General features: G+C 43.3%; 1 pseudogene; it reads left to right on the top strand.

The window, feature by feature from the left end:
* Positions 1-1,731: 1,731 nt before the first annotated feature.
* Positions 1,732-3,595, top strand: LOC142045911 (uncharacterized; annotated as a pseudogene).
* The last annotated feature ends 8,618 nt before the right edge of the window (positions 3,596-12,213 follow it).

Here is a 12,213-nt window from a genome sequence, read left to right as displayed (position 1 = left end):
AAAAAAAATAAAAACAAATATTACCTTCCCTGACATATTTCTCTTAAGGCATAAACAAGAAACAGTCCCCACTCCCAAGGTTTCATTTCAAACTTTAAACATTATCTTGCTACTTTGTTTTGTATTTAAATATTAATATTTGTGGTTTACTGACACTGAAAAATTAAAATCTTTTACCATGAAATTTAATTTCATGCATTACTTAATAAACATTAAAAACTATGCTTAAATATATTTGTATTCAAAAATTCAGCATTTTATTACCACAGAGGTTAAAATATATTAGCATATTGGAAAGTTCATCCGCTCATATAAAGTTTAACCCTGTGATTATTTATGGCCAGATATTGTTGTGTTTGTGCAATGTCTGGCACAGTGGGGAACTGATCTATGACTAAGAGTCCGGGGTGCTTCTGCAGTATAGACAACGGTAATGATACTGGCTCCCAGATCTCACTCCTCTCATCCTAAAGGAGAGTCCAGCTATCTCTGTGGCCCTGTACACCCCCTTTCCTCCTCAAATTTAAGACAATAATGAATGATATACCATGTAAAAGAAGCAAAGTAAAATACAAAAAGGTGCGTTGATTGTTAATTACTCCCTTTTGTCTTTAAATATACTGTTTGGTCCCACCCCATTCCTCCCATTACAAATGGTTCAGGATAGATTCCAGCCCTATTAGCTTAGCTTTGATTCTGCACAACATTTTTGTCTATCTTTCTGCGGCTTACCATTTAGTGTGATTATTTTTCCAGTGGAGACAGGATTTTAATGTTAAAATGTCCACTGACTTCAGTGGGTCCCAGATTTCATCCCATGTTTTCTTTGTTTTGCTAAGACAAACTGAATTTGTCAGTAGTGTTGGTCAGACACCTCTCAAGACAAAAAGCCTATCTTCTGACTTCATGAAAGGCAGAAACAGAGAGGTATCAGAATCCAGACCTTCACTCTTGTGAGCAGGAACTGCAGAGTACACCTCCAAAAATTACAACCGGGATGGAGTCAGAATAAGCAAAGGTGAAATCTAAATACAAAGATCCACATGCAGGTGGTAAAGTGTTTTTCATTAATATCTCAAACCTGAAAATTTCTTAAAATGAATATAAAATTAGGAGCAACATCTATACAGAAGGTTGACAAAATAATAAAGATTAAAAGAAACATGCTAAAATGTTCAATTTTCAGCTTTGTTTTATTCTATTTGTTACATAGGTACTGAGCTGAAATTGGTATAGTCATGAAGTAGTTGATATTCCCAGTATATAGCAGCTGATAAATAATTTAGTTCATTTCTGAGGGCTGGCCTATACTGAAAAGTTATATCAGCACTGCTAAGCCCTGGTCCACACTATGATTTTAGGTCGAATTTAGCAGCATTATCTTGATTTAAGCCTGGACTCGTCCACACGACAAAGCTCTTTTTTTTTTCACTTCAAGGGCTCTTTAAATCAATTTCTGTACTCTACCTTCGACAAGGGGATTGCGCTAAAATTGGCCTTGTCGGGTCGAATCTGGGGTAGTGTGGATGCAATTTGACGGTATTGCCCTCCGGGAGATATACCAGAGTGCTCCATTGTGACCACTCTGGACAGCGCTCTCAACTCAGATGCACTGGCCAGGTAGACAGGAAAAGCTGCATGAACTTTTGAATCTCATTTCCTGTTTGGCCAGCGTGGCAAGGTGCAGGTGAATGCAGATCTCATCAGATCTCATCAGCAGAGGTGACCATGATGGAGTCCCAAGATCGCAAAAGAACTCCAATATGGTCCGAACGGGAGGTATGGGATCTGCTCTCCCTATGGAGAGATGAATCCGTGCTAGCTGAACTCCGTTCCAGTAAACAAAATGCCAAAATATTAGAAAAAGTCTTAAAGGGCACGAAGGACAGAGGCTATAACAGGGACACACAGAAAATCAAGGAGTTAAGGCAAGCCTACCACAAAACCAGAGAGGCAAATGGCCGCTCTGGATCAGAGACCTGAACATGCCGTTTCTATGATAAGCTGTATGCCATGGTAGAGGGTGTAGCCGGCACTACCCCAACCCTGCGTTTTGACTCCGTCAATGGAGAATCACACAACATGGAAGCGGGTTTTGGGGATGAGGAAGATGATGATGAAGAGATTGAAGATAGCTCACATCAAGGAGGTGGAGAAACTGGTTTCCCCAACAGCCAAGATACATTTTTTACCCTGGACCTGGAGCCAGTAACCCCCGAACCCACTCAAGGCGGGTTTCCGGACCCTGAAGGCAAAGAAGGGACCTCTGGTGAGTGTACCTTTGTAAATATTACACATGGTTTAAAAGCAACCATATTTAATGATCCATTTGCCCTGGCATACATGGCCAGTACAGCTATTGGAAAAGTCTGTTAACGTGTCTGGGGATGGAGCAGAAATCCTCCAGGGACATCTCCATAAGTATTATACAGGCCAGTAGCACATAGTTGGGAATCATTGCATAACAAAGCATGGCAGCGTATGGTCCCGGTGTTTTCTGGCATTCAAACAACATCCGTTCTTTATCTCGTTGTATTATCCTCAGGAGAGTGATATCATTCATGGCCACCTGGTTGAAATAGGGTGCTTTTATTAAGGGGACATTCAGAGGTGCTCGTTCCTGCTCGGCTGTTTGGCTGTGGCTGAACAGAAATGTTCCCCGCTGTTAGCCACACGGTGGGGGAAGGGGTGAAGCGTGAGTGATCTCTCACACCAAACCAGCAGGCCCTCAATACAAGAGGCAAAATGAGACCTTGAAATGAAAGCACATTTGCTGTGTAATGTGAACAGCAAGGTTTAAAGTGAAAGAGTGTACCCATTTTTCTCTAAAATGTGTCTTTTTAACCACTCTCCCTTTTCCTCCATCAGCTACAAATGTTTCTCCTTCACAGAGGCTAGTGAAGATTAGAAGGTGAAAAAACACACTCCAAATAAAATGTTCTCTGAGCTCATGCTGTCCTCCCACACTGACAGCGCAGCAGAATGAGGGAAGGCAGACAATGTCAGAGTGCAGGAAAGCACAATATGAACACAAGGAGAGGTGGCGAGCTGAAGAGAGTAAGTAGTGGGCTGAAGATGATAGGTGGTGTCAGCTTGCTGACAGAAGGCAAGAGTCAATGCTCAGGCTGCTGGAAGATCAAACTCATATGCTCCAGCGTATGGCTGAGATGCAGGAAAGGCAGCAGGAGCACAGATCCCCGCTACAGCCCCTGTGTAACAAACCGCCCTTCTCTCCAAGTTCCATAGTCTCCTCACCCAGACACCCAAGGATGCAATGGGGTTGGGGCCGCCTCTGGCCACCCAGCCACTCCATCCCAGAGGATTGCCCAAGCAACAGAAGGCTGGCCTTCAATAAGTTTTAAAGATTTTAAGTTTTAAAGTGAAGTGTGTCCTTGTCCTTCCCTCATTCAGCACCCCACCCCACCCAGTGCTTCCCTCACCACCCCTTCTGGGAGACTTTGGCATTTTTTCCCCTATTTGTGTGATGAATTAATAAAGAATGCATGAATGTGAAGTAACAATGACTTTATTGCCTCTGCAAGTGATGATCGAACGGGGAAGGGGAGGCTGGCTATCTTACAGGGGAGTAGAGTAAACCAGGGTGTGAGGGGGATTCAACAAGGAAAAACAAACAGAACTTTCACACTGTTGCCTGGCCAGTCATGAAACTGGTTTTCAAAACTTCTGTGATGCTCACCGTGCCCTCCTGTGCTCTTTGAACTGCCCTGGTGTCTGGCTGTGCATAATCAGCTGCCAGGTGATTTGCCTCAACCTCCCATCACACCATAAACGGCTCCCCCTTACTCTCACAGATATTATGGAGCGCACAACAAGAAGTAATAACAATGGGAATATTGGTTTTGCTGAGGTCTATCCGAGTCAGTACTAGCAACCTTTTAAATGTCCAAATGCACATTTTACCACCATTCTGCACTTGCTCAGCCTATAGCTGAACAGGTCCTGACTACTGTCCAGTCTGCCTGTGTATGGCTTCATGAGCCATGACATTAATGGGTAGGCTAGGTCCCCAAGGATAACTATAGGCTTTTCAACATCCCCAATTGTTATTTTCTGGTCTGGGAAGAAAGTCCCTTCCTGCAGCTTTTGAAATAGACCAGAGTTCCTGAAGACACCAGTGTCATGTACCTTTCCTGGCCATCCCACATTGATGTTGGTGAAACATCCCTTGTAAGACACCAGTGCTTGTAGCACCATTGAAAAGTACCCCTTTTGGTTTATGTACTCACTGGCTTGGTGGTCCGGTGACAAGATAGGGATATGGGTTCTATCTATCGCTCCACCACAGCTAGGGAATCCCTTTGCAGCAAAGCCATCCACTATGACTTGCACATTTTCCAGAGTCACTACCCTTGATATCAGCAGCTCTTTGATTGCGCTGGCTACTTGAATCACAGCAGCCCCCACAGTAGATTTACATACTCCAAATTGATGCCCGACTGACCGGTAGTTGTCTGGTGTTGCAAGCTTCCACCGGGCTATCACTACTCACTTGTGAACTGTGAGGGCTGCTCTCATCTTGGTATTCTGGCGCTTCAGGGCAAGGGAAAGCAAGTCACAAATTTCTATGAAAGTGCCCTTATGCATGCAAAAGTTTTTCAGCCAGTGGGAATCATCCCAGACCTGCAACACTATGCAGTCCCACCAGTCTGCTTGTTTCCCAGGCCCAGAAGCAGCATTTCACAGCGTGAACCTGCCCCATTAACACCATGATGTGCACATTGCCAGGGCCCGTACTTTGCGAGAAGTCTATGTCCATGTCTATGTCCTCATCACTCTCATCACCGTGCTGCCATTGCCTCCTCGCCTGGTTTTGCTTTGGCAGGTTCTGGTTCTGCATATACTGCAGGATAGTGAACATGGTGTTTACAGTGTTCATAATTGCCTCGATGATCTGAGCAGGCTTCATGATCCCAATGCTATGGTGTCTGGGCTGAAAAAAGGCATGAAACAATTGTCTGCTCTGATGGAATGAGGGCCGACTGATGACATGGCTTACAGGCAATGACAGCCCACAAAGGGGGTGGTTTTGCATCAAGGAGAAACACAAAAAACTGTCACATAGAATGGCCCCCTCAAGGATCGAACTCAAAACCCTGTGTTTAGCAGACCGTTGATTTCATGGAGGGAGGGAGGAAGCAAATGAATACAAAAAGTCGGGTCAATTTCTTGTTCTGATCCACTCCATCAATCTTTTACATCTTTAGGGTGGCAGCAGACGGTGCAGCTCAACAGATGGCCATCGTCAGCTCCTGGATGCTTGGCAGATGATGCTGCATTACGACTGCTAGCCATCATCATCTCGTGGCTGCTCGCCAGATGATGGTGCAGTAGGACTACTAGCCATCGTCATCTCCTGGTTGCTCGGCAGAAGATAGGAATGACCTGGCTGAGTCACTCCCATGTCTGCCTAGGTGCCCTGACTGACCTCACCAAGGTCAGTTAAAAAAGCACCCAAGAATACGATGATGATGACTACCAGTTGTACCACACCATCTGCTGCCAAAAGGCAATGAGCTGCTGCTGTGTATCAATGCAGTCCCATGTCTGCCAGCACCCAGGAGACTTACAGTGATGGTCAGCTGTGTGGGCTCCATGCTTGCTGTGGTATGGCATCTGCACAGGTAACTTAGGAAAAAAGGTGCGAAACGATTGTCTGCTGTTGCTTTCAAGAAGGGAGGGGGGGCTGATGACACGTACTCAGAATCACTCGCAACACTGTTTTTGCCCCATCAGGCATTGGGATCTCAACCCAGAATTCCAATGGGCAGCGGAGACTGTGGGAACTGTGGGATAGCTACCCACAGCTACTCAGAGTGCAACTCTCTGGAAGTCGACACTGGCCTCAGTACTGTGGACGCAGTCTGCCGACTTAATGCATTTAGAGTATTTTTTGTGGGGGACACACACAGTAGACTGTATAAAAGCGATTTTTGGAAAAATGACTTCTATAAATTCAACCTAATTTTGTAGTGTAGACATATCCTCAGTCTCTCAGAGGGGTGAAAAATCCACACCCTTGAGAGACGTAATTAAGCCAACCTAATCCCTGGTGTGAAAAATGCTAAGCTGACGAAAGAATTCTTCTGTTGACCTAGCTACTGCCACTTGAGGAGGTGGATTTCCTGCAGGGATGGGAAAACCCCTCCCATCACTGCAACCCATGTCTATACTAAAGCACTAGAATGGCACAGTTGCCATGCTGCAGCTGTGCAACTGTAGGCATAATCTGAAATAAAAGTATGGTTTTAGACAGGAATAGTTATAAAGGACAAAATAAATTCTCATAAACTTGAAAACTTAACATTCTATTCATTTATGTCTAAATTAATGCTCCATTATTTATATGCCTATGTGTTACCCATAAATCCTTCAGACCAATCAGGCAGTAATTGATTTTTGCCCTAAGCAATTAATTCTACTAAAGGTTTATCCTCTGTGTTAGACAAAATAAACATAACTGGAGCCAAAATTTAAGGCATGAATGCTGTGCATTACATTCAGATGAAAGATGGTGGATGGTTACTATAAAATGGCATCCTGGATCTAAACAGAAAGAATTCCCCCCACCAGCCCATACCTCATTCCTGGTGCTAGTTCTCCCATGACACGTCTCTACCTCCTGGCACTGCTGGGCCTTTTATATTTCATGGTACAACATCACTCATGAAGGACGTGATCCAAATCCAGTTGAAGTCAATGGGACTTTTCACAATGATTTCATTGGGAGCAAAAGCAAGCCTTACAGACTCCACAGTACCATTAGGCACAGCCTTATGTTGAATCTAGCACAGGGCTACACTGCCTTGGAGAGCACAGGGAGGCATTCTGCCTCAGATAGAATGCCTTCCTGGAGCCCCAGAACAACACATTTGCTGGGCCTTACCTCGTCCTATTTTACTTTATTTACACAGATGATACATATTTTTTTTGGCGAGGGGCTACCTGAACTCAGGGCTCCTATACAATTGTCTCCCCTTTCCCTCCCTCTCTTGTCAGCCATGTGTACATTGCTAAACACCTCCGTGGGTGCAGTATATTTCCATAGTTTTATTTATTTATTTTTATTAAGGAACTCTTACTTATTGCTCTTCCCTTCACTGTGCAGCACAGGGCGAGCACTGGACCATATGAGGTAGAGAAAAGTTCCTTCCTCCCCACCGTGCATCTTCTTAGAGACTGAGCCAAATCTGGCCCTTTACCACTACCTACTGAAGGCTGAAATCAGGGCTCAATTCTATTGCACAGAGGTGAAGGGTACATTCACTGACAGACATGCAGTGAATATCATAAGCGTACTGATGCTACACATCAAACTTGGAACTAACACCACGACTTTCAAAACTGAGCCTGCTTTTTCCTGTCTTTATAGCAACTGCCCTATTCTATTTTTGGGGGACATACAAACACCTCGACTTCCCAGAAGAAAGGAAGCAAATTAGAGCTAATTTATAATGGTATCATTTGGGTTATCAGTGTGGAGCACCAACAGCATCTACATTTTTTCTGTGTTTTATTACAGTATTCATTAAGCACTGTGTCCATTGTCCATGAAACCACTAAGTAGTGGCAAATATATTAGTAAAGCATTCACCTGTAAGACAGTCTCATGCCACCTGCTCTCCATGCTCGTGTATGGTTTCCTTAGTTTTAAATGCAGTAGATTAATTTTTACTATGATTGTTTCAAGGTGAGAAAATGGAAGATGCCAGCAATAAAGGCCTGGATCCTGATATCTTTACTCACACACAAGGAATAAAAGGAAAGTCTCACTTCAAGGTGTAGCCCTGTCCTCTGAGGCATGAGGTGATGAAGGAAGGGGAGACTTGCAGCAGCAAACTATTTGCCTTAAAAACATATCAACCACACTGCCCACATTGGATTTAAAGGTTTAATTTTGTTTTCCATTTTGGATTCAATATCAAAGAGCCAAAACTAGGGACAAAACATTGGTAATTATCTAGGGTTGGATTCTACCCACCTTGTACTAGGAGCAATCACGTTGATTTCAGAGGATCTACTTGTGGAGTGAGGTACTATTAGGCATGAGCAAGAAAAACAGAATCTGGCTCAGTGGGGTTATTTTCAAAGTAAGGTAGATCTCAACATGACCTGAGGTGGCACAAACTGCCCTTGAAAGGCAAGTTTAAAGAAATATAAAGTAAGGTAAGGCAACTAAACTGAGTCAGTCTTAAGGAACATAAGCATGAAATATCATTTGTCCAATAACGGTATGTCCTTATGAAAGCCCTAGCCTGGTGTTGGTATAGTCTCTTGACTGGCATATTATTTGTACATCCATCCTTCAGACCTTCCTACACAATCTAAAGCACATTAGCTATGCTATATAATATGTCAGTACCTATTAACTGTTTCCTGAGAAGGTTTTGGTGTAAGTTCAATGAAAGGTATAATTTAGCAAACAGATTTAGCAAGCAACAGATAAAACAATTAGACTAAAGATCTTTTGTGGAAGTGGCTGGCAGTACACCCGCAGCGAAGACTGACTTTGTAATTTAGCAAACAGATTTAGTAAGTGGCAGATACAACAATTAGAGGAAAAATCTTTTGAGAGAGAAATAGCTCACCAAACTCTCACAGGGCAGGTACATTTGCATGAAAGTGATGTGTTTAGATTTCACTGAAAATCAAGCCATTTTTTCCACCATTTAATTTTTTTCTCCCCTCTCCTCTCCCTGCCAGGGCTGGTAGCAGCAGGGTTTTGAAAAATTGTGCACTTACTAATGGGATGAATTCAGAGTGAGGAATCTGGACATATAAGCAGCAACCTAAAAAAAAAAAAAAAGTACTCTTGAGTACAAATTTTTGCATTAGAAATCAGACTCCCCTCCCCCCTTAATCATGAGAAGATTTCTTTTTTTAGTTACATTTTCTTTTTTTATGCTGTATTTTAACAAGATGTCTACAGTCAAGTGTTTGACTGAAACAGTTTGCTGTGAAATGATTGCAAAGTACATGACATGCTGTAATTTCACATTTACAGTGGGGGAAATGTTTCAAAATATACTATAAGATCTCTTCATATTAGGTAACAATTTATTACACTGCACTGTAAAATGGGTAGGTACTGTGCCAAACTAACAAGCTTCTTCCCTAAGAGCTTACAGTCTTAGTCACAAATGGGAACAAGAACAACATAGCATAGTACAGTACCAAAAAAAAAAGAGTTGGAAAAATATTGATGTCTCTGAAGACAATAAGAGGCCAGCACCCTATGTAGCCAGTTGTCATACCATGTAGGCCAGAGGAGTTATACTCCACAGGGGCTCATTGATCCCCAGCACATGGGGTGAAATTCACCCTACACAGAGGAGCAGAAAATGACATATACAGCATTTATTCGCACTTAACTCCTGTTTTGATGGAAATGAGGAGACAGGTGGATCTGAGTCTCCATGAATGTCCTATGGATTGGGTACAAAATGGCTGATGGTGCTACAGAAGCCCTGCAAGACTATGATAGCAACCACAAACACAACAGTTCCATTGCCACTTCCCAGCTTGGTGGGCTGAATATTTGTTCCCCTTGTAGAGAAACCTGGAAAGTATCACAGTTACTCAGCCTGTAGAATCAGCCCTATGAAATTACTATCCATCACAAATGTTTGGAATCATAGAAGATTTGGGTTGGAAGAGTCCTCAGGAAGTCATCTAGTCCAACCCCCTGCTCAAAGCAGGACCAACACCGACTAAATCATACTAGCCAGGGATTTGTCAAGCTGGGCCCTAAAAACCTCTAAGGATGGAGATTCCACCACCTCCCTAGGCAACTCATTCCAGTGCTTCATCACCCTCCTAGTGAAATAGTGTTTTCTAATATCCAACCTAGACCTTCCACACTGCAACTTAAGTCCATTGCTTCTAGTTCTGTCATCTGCCACCACTCAGAACAGACGAGTTCCACCCTCATTGAAAACCCCCTTCAGGTAGTTGAAGACTGCTATCAAATCCCCCCCCACTCTTCTCTTCTGCAGACTAAACAAGCCCAGTTCCCTAAGCCTCTCCTTATAACTCATGTGTCCCAGTCCTCTGATCATTTCCATTGCCTTCACTGGACTCTCTCCAATTTGTCCACAAACTTTCTGTAATGGGGGGGCTCAAAACAGGATGTAATGCTCCAGGTGTGGCCTCACCAGTACCAGATACAGAGGGATAATCACTTCCCTCGATCTGCTGGCAATGCTCCTAATAATGCAGACCAATATGCTGTTAGCCTTTTTGGCAACAAGGGCACACTGCTGACTCATATCTAGCTTCTCGTCCACTGTAGTCCCCAGGTCCTTTTCTGCAGAACTGCTGCTTAGACAGTCGGTCCCCAGCCTGTAGCAGTGCCTTGGATTCTTCCATTTTAAGTGCAGGACTCTTAACTTGTCCTTGTTGAACCTCGTTAGATTTCTTTTGGCCCAATCCTCCAATGTGTCTAAGTCACTCTGGACCCTCTAGCATATCTCCCTCTCCCCCCAGCTTAGCATCATCTGCGAACTTGCTGAGGGTGCAATCCATACCATCATCCAGAACATTAATAAAGATGTTGAACAAAACCGGCCTCAGGACCGACCCCTGGGGCACTCACCTTGATACCGACGCCAACTAGACATTGGTCACTACCAATTGAGCCCGACAATCTAGCAAGTTTTCTACCCACCTTTTAGACCATATAGCAAATTTTAAAAGTGTGAATTGGATGAATCAAAAGCTTTGCTAAAGTCAAGATATATCATGTCCACTACTTTCCCCATATCTACAGAGTCAGTTATCTCATCATAGAAGGCAATCATGTTGATCCGGCATGACTTGCCCTTGGTGAATCCATGTTGACTGTTCCTGATCACCTTCCTCTCCTCCAAGTGCTTCAAAATGGTTTCCCTGAGGACCTACTCCATGATTTTTCCAGGAACTGAGGTGAGGCTGACTGGTCTGTAGTTCCCCGGGTATTCCTTCTTCCCTTTTCCAAAGATGGGCACTACATTTCCTTTCTTGAGTAGCTGCACAAAAGATTGTACATATATTGCAAACATTATTATTGCATTTCTGTACTGAAACAAATTCAATTATGTTCAGTTTTAGATGGGATAGTCTGAATGTTGATTTTTTTTTTTGGTGCTGTTTCCAAAGCCCAAGGCAGGACACTACTATTGATTAGAGTGAGGTTTCCAAGCTAGTGAGACTATCATTAGCTTCTTTTCTATTTCCTCAAGCAAAAATCTTTAAAGAATTATCAAATAGCAACAATTGCTTTTAGTATTCCATCTGTTCAAAAAAATTGCTGGCATCTCTGAATCTGACTAATAAAAATAAAGTACTTAACTTGGGATACACTAGCTTTTCTATTGTTTTAAAACAAATACAACAATAAATACATATATCTGACCTGGTATTTCCAAGATATTTGGAAATAAAACAATATGGGAAAGACAGACATACACAGTCTTAAGAAAAACCACAGCTATATTTATTTATTAGAATATCAGAGAGGGATGTAACAGCACATACATATTTGGTGTATACATACAACAGTAGAAAATACCTGCAAACCCTAAACATGGAGGCACACATCCTCAGCTGGTGTAAATTGTCTGGCTATGCCGAAAGAATGAGAGGAGACATTAGATATGGGTTTTATCAGGTGGCAACTTTATTATTAGATGTCTGGGACTAACCTGGTGGATAAAATGTGAAGTGCAGTTGAAAACCCCCACAATTCCCCCAGGGTAGGGGGTGAGTGTTTTTTTCAGCACCCCCTCCCTCCTTTCTGTTCATGTCCCTCTAGCAGATCCACTGCCAGGCACCGCCAATGCCAGCTATTCCAGGGATCAGGAGGACTTCCATCAGCTCCCCCCTTTTCCTCCAGGTCCCTCTAGCAATTCCCTTGCCAGGACCTTACCGACTCCCCGCCTCTCCCCCCATAGGAGGGGTTAGGGTGGATTTTAATGATGGGGGGTTGGCTCCCTGCTGTACCAGTCAGAGGAGTCCCCAACTGCCCCTGGCTTGCTCAGTTACCAAGCACGCTTCTTAATTCCTTTCCCAAGCCATTTTTCTGTTCTTTTGTGCCTTTATTTATGGAGTACCTGCACAGAACATCCACTATACACTTAAATAAAGAGTTGCGACATCTGGTGTACCGTCCATCATGCTACGCATGAACAGAACCTACCTGATCTGCTGCGAAGAATG

This window comes from Chelonoidis abingdonii, chromosome 1 (assembly GCF_003597395.2).
Source record: "Chelonoidis abingdonii isolate Lonesome George chromosome 1, CheloAbing_2.0, whole genome shotgun sequence".
Classification (NCBI taxonomy): Eukaryota; Metazoa; Chordata; order Testudines; family Testudinidae; genus Chelonoidis; species Chelonoidis abingdonii.
Note: the sequence above shows the minus strand (reverse complement) of the source record. Positions and strands in the feature narration are given on the sequence as shown.